The sequence below is a fragment of the Poecilia formosa genome, unplaced genomic scaffold (assembly GCF_000485575.1).
Source record: "Poecilia formosa unplaced genomic scaffold, Poecilia_formosa-5.1.2 Scaffold62, whole genome shotgun sequence".
Taxonomy (NCBI): domain Eukaryota; kingdom Metazoa; phylum Chordata; class Actinopteri; order Cyprinodontiformes; family Poeciliidae; genus Poecilia; species Poecilia formosa.
This window is the reverse complement of record NW_006800001.1, coordinates 2,250,002-2,256,407: the sequence shown is the minus strand read 5'-3', so window position 1 is coordinate 2,256,407 and position 6,406 is coordinate 2,250,002.

Sequence of the window (6,406 nt, the reverse complement as noted above, 5' to 3'; positions counted from 1 at the left end):
AAACAAATTTATTTTCCAACATAAGATCAAAATGGTCCCACACTGAGGAAACCTTTCCTTTGAGGCTGCTCCATAGTTGACGCTGTAAAAGATCAAGAATTAGTTTGGCAAATGCTTTTGACAGATTGGCTTCCTTATAAACACAGTTTGGCGCGTTGTCATTTTGAAACAGTTCCTGTATTGGTCACGTGACTTGCTGAAACCAATACGCGCACCGACACGGGTTTTGGTCTGTGGGCTTGATGCATGCGCCGACGCATCGGTGTTGCCAGACCCATGTGTGTGTGTCTGTGTGTGTAGATTTCAAGTCATTACCTTCAAATTTAAGTTAAAATAAAACAATCTGACAGCCTTTACACATGAAAAGTACATAAATAATACAAACTAATTGGTTTTATTTCAGAAAAACATAGTAAGACANAAAAAAAAAAAAAAAAAAAGGTTTTACAACAGTTTGAAATTTAGCCTGTTACGCTTTTTTGACAAAACTTCTCCTGCTGTAGAAAAAAAACGAAGTAAACATTACATTTACAGCGAACCCTTGTTTTCCTTAGGGGTTGCATTCCGAAAATAACCCGTGATAGGCGAAATCCGTGAAGTAGTTACCTTTAGTTTTTACAGTTATTATACAGCATAATTAAATACTCTACATTGAAACCAAAGAACAAAACCTGTTTTCAGATCCCCGCGAGATTCACAGCGTATCTACGGCAGAGCGTTGGATCTCGTCAAGCCTCCGGTCGGGTTTTGCGCTGCCTCTGGCCACAGTTAAATTCCAGTTGGCATTCAAAGTTTCAGTTTCCATCTGCTGATTGGCCAATAACTCTACCTGAGTTATTGGCACTCAGGTAGAGAAGAAGCGCAGAGACTGTTTTTACCAATCCTATGGTCAATCAGGACGCAGAACGCTGTGGGGGAAAAAAACTGCACAAAAAAATCTGCGAAGCAGCGATACCGTGAAAAGTGAACCGCGTTACAGCGAGGGTTCACTGTATATGAAATAATTTATAAAAAGCAACTGAGTAATTTGTAGAATGGCTGTATATCCGAGTTTATCTAGGTGTATCTGAGACTTCATTCTCATGCCTGGCCTCATAATGCCTCAACATTGAAAAGGTGGATTTATTTAAATATACAGTTTAGTCAAACATATGCGACACTTAACCTGCAGAACATAATATGAAAGTGAACTAAAAGTCAGTTTCAGCTGAATTTGGATTCAGATAGGTCAAGTAGAAACTGACAAGAACCGGATGAAACAACAAAAATGAAAACAAATTTATTTTCCAATATAAGATCAAAATGGTCCCAACTGAGGAAACCTTTCCTTTGAGGCTGCTCCATAGTTGATACTGTAAAAGATCAAGAATTCGTTTGGCAAATGCATTTGACAGATTGGCTTCCTTACAAACACAGTTTGGCGCGTTAATGTCATTTTGAAACAGTTCCTGTATTGGTCACGTGACTTGCTGAAACCAATACGCGCACCGACACGGGTTTTGGTCTGTGGGCTTGATCCATGCGTCAACGCATCGGTGTTGCCGGACCCATCACTGTGTGTGTGTTTGTGTCTGTGTGTGTAAATTTCAAGTCATTACCTTCAAATTCAAGTTAAAATAAAACAATCTGACAGCCTTTACACATGAAAAGTACATAAATAATACAAACTAATTGGTTTTATTTCAGAAAAACATAGTAAGACANATTTTATTGAATATTATATATTGTATTATGTCATATCTTCAGTTAAATTTAAAATATATTTGATATACAGTCAATAAAAAATGTGAACATGTACCATAAAGTGACAAATTTAAGTGAATGTTTTTGCGATGAGGATGCTTGTGGACTGTTTTTCCCCCCACAGATTTTTATTTAGAAAAAAAAAGAAAGGTTTTACAACATTTTGAAATTTAGCCTGTTACGCTTTTTTGACAAAACGTCTCCTGCTGTAGAAAACAAATGAAGTAAACATTACATTTACAGTGAACCCTTGTTTTTCTTAGATCTCGTCAAGCCTCCGGTCGGGTTTTGCGCTGCTTCTGGCCACAGTTAAATTCCAGTTGGCATTCAAAGTTTCAGTTTCCATGGCACTCAGGTAGAGAAGAAGCGCGGAGACTGTTTTTACACATCCTACGGTCAATCAGGACGCAGAACGCTGTGGGGGGCAAAAAAACTCCACAAAAAAATCTGCGAAGCAGCGATACCGTGAAAAGTGAACCGCTTTACAGCGAGGGTTCACTGTATATGAAATAATTTATAAAAAGCAACTGAGTAATTTGTAGAATGGCTGTATATCTGAGTTTATACAGCCATTCTACAAATTACGCAGTTGCTTTTTATAAATTAAAAATTGAGACCAGGCATTCTCATGCCTGGTCTCAAAATGCCTCAGCATTGAAAAGGTGGATTTATTTAAATATACAGTTTAGTCAAACATATGCGACACTTAACCTGCAGAACATAATATGAAAGTGAACTAAAAGTCAGTTTCAGCTGAATTTGGATTCAGATAGATCAAGTAGAAACTGACAAGAACTGGATTAAACAACAAAAATTAAAACAAATTTATTTTCCAACATAAGATCAAAATGGTCCCACACTGAGGAAACCTTTCCTTTGAGGCTGCTCCATAGTTGACGCTGTAAAAGATCAAGAATTAGTTTGGCAAATGCTTTTGACAGATTGGCTTCCTTATAAACACAGTTTGGCGCGTTGTCATTTTGAAACAGTTCCTGTATCGGTCACGTGACTTGCTGAAACCAATACGCGCACCGACACGGGTTTTGGTCTGTGGGCTTGATGCATGCGCCGACGCATCGGTGTTGCCAGACCCATGTGTGTGTGTCTGTGTGTGTAGATTTCAAGTCATTACCTTCAAATTTAAGTTAAAATAAAACAATCTGACAGTCTTTACACATGAAAAGTACATAAATAATACAAACTAATTGGTTTTATTTCAGAAAAACATAGTAGGACAGTTCCTAAAAACCAGAATAAATATCGGCTGTATTTGAACAGCTTATCGTGCTGGACATAACGAGCTGATTATAGATGGTTAATAAAGCTTATCTGCTTGGTTAGCTGGCCTGGAGTCAGCTGCTGAACAGACAGGCCACTCAAAGCTTGTTAACCGTAGCTTTAAAACAGTGCTACCTTTAATTATATTGAATTGCCACGCTACATTATTTAACGACCGTGTTTTTAATGAAGCAAAAATATATTCAAACAGCTAAATTTGATAGTTTTCCCAACTTTATGCTTCCAGTGCTTAACCAGGACTGTGTTTGAAATGGGATTTATTAAGAAAGATCTAATATTTGTGTGCTGAAATGACCTGATTAGTACAGGAACTCAGCCAACCCCTTTTGTTTCTGGTCGTATCTTACTTTTCAGCCAGCTGACTGGCAGTATGCAGAAACATCTGGAGAAAACCCAAGTAAAACTCAGGCATTTTACTTAAAACCATAGAAACATTCTGACAGAAAATATTAGCGCTTCAGAACTTTTTGAAAACCTTGTAATACCTTGAAAATAGCAAGAGGCCCAGCAAACGACAAATCTTGATGCGATGGCAATTACGACACGACACAGATTACGATATTCTAGACTGTGCTTTATTATTGGGCTAAGCTGAGACGCATCATTCATTTAAAATTACAAAAAGAGGAGTCCAGGGGACCGGACAATGGTGCAGTCTGGAGAGACGGGGGGCAGGGACGGGGCGGGAGCCTAAAGCGCACTGCCCAATCAGAAGCTTAGCTCATTAGGAACCTGGCGAAGCTTTAATATGCAACATTCAATTCCCCAGCCCTCCATCTGTGCTGAAATTTGGGAAATACAGTAGATTTCCAGAACACTTTGAAAACCACATGATGTAAAATGTGGTTCTAGCAACACTACTGAGCCTTAGAGAAAAAAAAAAGAATCAGAAGAAGAAAACAAAAAGAAATTCAGATTTTTCTCTCATTTGTTTTTTTTGTTTTTTGTTGATGAAATAGTGCAGTCATCATTGAATTTTGTTTGGCAGAAAACATGGGTTGAACAAGATCAGAGCTCTGTCAAATATTGGAGTACACAATGGAAAATAAACCGGTAATCAACAATGAACAACTTAACCATTCGTTCTGATTGCAATACGTATCGGCGCCAGATAAATGACCTTGCACTGATCAAATATCCAACTGGACGACTACCTCTTCTGCCGCACGTTTAAAGCTCTTATGGCAAATTGTAACTACTACTGAGAGGGGACTAATTTTCTTCTTATTAATACTAACTACAGAGTCCTTTTCATAACGGCATGGATCTATCGTTACAGTATGTATAAGGCTTTAGTGTAGTACTGCATTGTCATTGAGAGTTCACTAGTGACAGGAAAAAAAAACAACAAAAAATTAGTCTTTGAGGAAGTTAAATTCAGAGGGATGCAAATTAGCGCCTTCAAGGATTAGTGGCGACAGCAGAGCTCGGATCTTGACTCAAACAGCGCAAATAAATAAATAAAAACGCAATAAATTAAATAAATAAGATAAATAAATGATTAAAATCTGTCTCTGACATCACTTGGTCAATAGGAGCTCCTTTTTTTTTTTTTTTCCTTTTTTTCTTTTTAAACGTTTTTCTTCTCCGTCACCAAAGAAGTGCTGAAGGCAGGAACAAGGATTCATCTGCGGACCACAACGGCGGCCCGTGCATGTCATTATAAAAAAAGATTTGGTCACGTACCAACTCATAGAAAAATAATGCTGTGAAAGCATGCATATCATCTCAGACATGACTTCTAAACAAATATCTAAACAAATAAATGAAGAGAACCCACTGAAGTTTTTTAAATGTTTCGTTTTTTATAAAATAGGTCAATGTGTGTCTAAGCTCTAACTGAGGTCAATGCTCTCCCTGACTGTATTCTGGATAAATGCCTTGGTCAAGTCCTACAGTTTTCACCGTAACCTAGCAACTGTTTTTTTTTAACCTTTTCTTTTTGTACCTGGTTTTAATGAGCATTATCTTGTTTTCATTCATATATTTATATTTATATTTATTTATTTAAAGTATTTAAAGTACTTTATCCAGTCCTTGTAGATAGAAGTAAAAGTCCTATAAAATATGCAAACCTATGTACAGAAGAAAACAGAGCAAAAAAAGAAATAATTTACAGTATATTCATCAGTTTATGTATATATTTATATATATTTATATTCAAACTTCTGCTCTGTTTCTTGTTGTTGAACCAAGTTTGTTTTGTTTTTACTTATTTTTTTTCCTTTCCCAACCTGTAAACTTGCAGCTTTGATTCAGAGCAAATGAAGATGACGAATGCGTCACGTGACTGCTTCATCTCTTCCTACGTCCCTCAACGTGAAAGCACGGGTTAAAAAAGACGTGGAGGATTGCTCCGTGAACGTGTCTCTCTCTGTGTTTTTGTGAAGTTTTCTTGGTGCAGCAGTGGGGCAGTCGAAAAGGGACACAATGCGGCGGCCGACGATGCTATCGTTAGAGACGGTTTATTCCGATGCACCCAATCGTGTTGGACATCCGGGTTCCTCTGAATGACACGCGCAGTAAATTACCGGTACGTGCAAAAGAAAAGAAAAAGAGAAGTAACCCAGAATGTGTGGTGCAAGTTTCTTTTTTTTAACCCTCGCTGGATTTTAAAGGTAAATGCCAAATTCTTCAAACAGCTTAAAACAAACAAACAAAAAAACGGTTATACGCAAACGCCGGGACATCGGCATAGTGAACAGTTTACACCAAAACTAGTAATGATACCAAACGGGAAGCGTCGTCTTCCAAAAGTGTCATGTAGCCTTATAAATATGCATATCTATAAATATTCATGAAGTATTCTCCACCAGCTCGATACGCATTGAGGGGAGTCCAATAAATCCACGTCTGTTGACCTTTTGGAAGTGTATAGTAGGTGTTTACAGCATTTTTCTGTAAAATACTGTAGGAAACTTTATGCTGAAGAACCATGAAGTGAAATAGCAGCTGCACTGAGTGGAAGGATTTGCTTCATTTAGCAGATTCGGTACCAGCACCGGTCCATCAAGTCCAACTGCTACCCCTGGTAAAGATGTGTAAAAAGCAATAAAATATAAAATACTTTTTTCTTTCTTTCGCAGTACTATAATCTCTAACTGAAAATTTAAGGAAAAAAAAAAATCTTTAATTTGAGTACATTTATTTCCTAAGGGGAAAATAAAGTGACATAATTATTAACACCCTTTATGATTCCTGCAAATGTAAATGTAATTGAAGCAATTTCAATTTACTTTTGTAGGGACTTTAAATCCAGAGCTTCTCTCTGGGTGGGAAGAATGTGTGAGATGGTTAATTTCTCTTATAAACGCTTCAGAATGGGATGGATACAAAGTATCATTCAAGAAGGGCAGATGTCTGT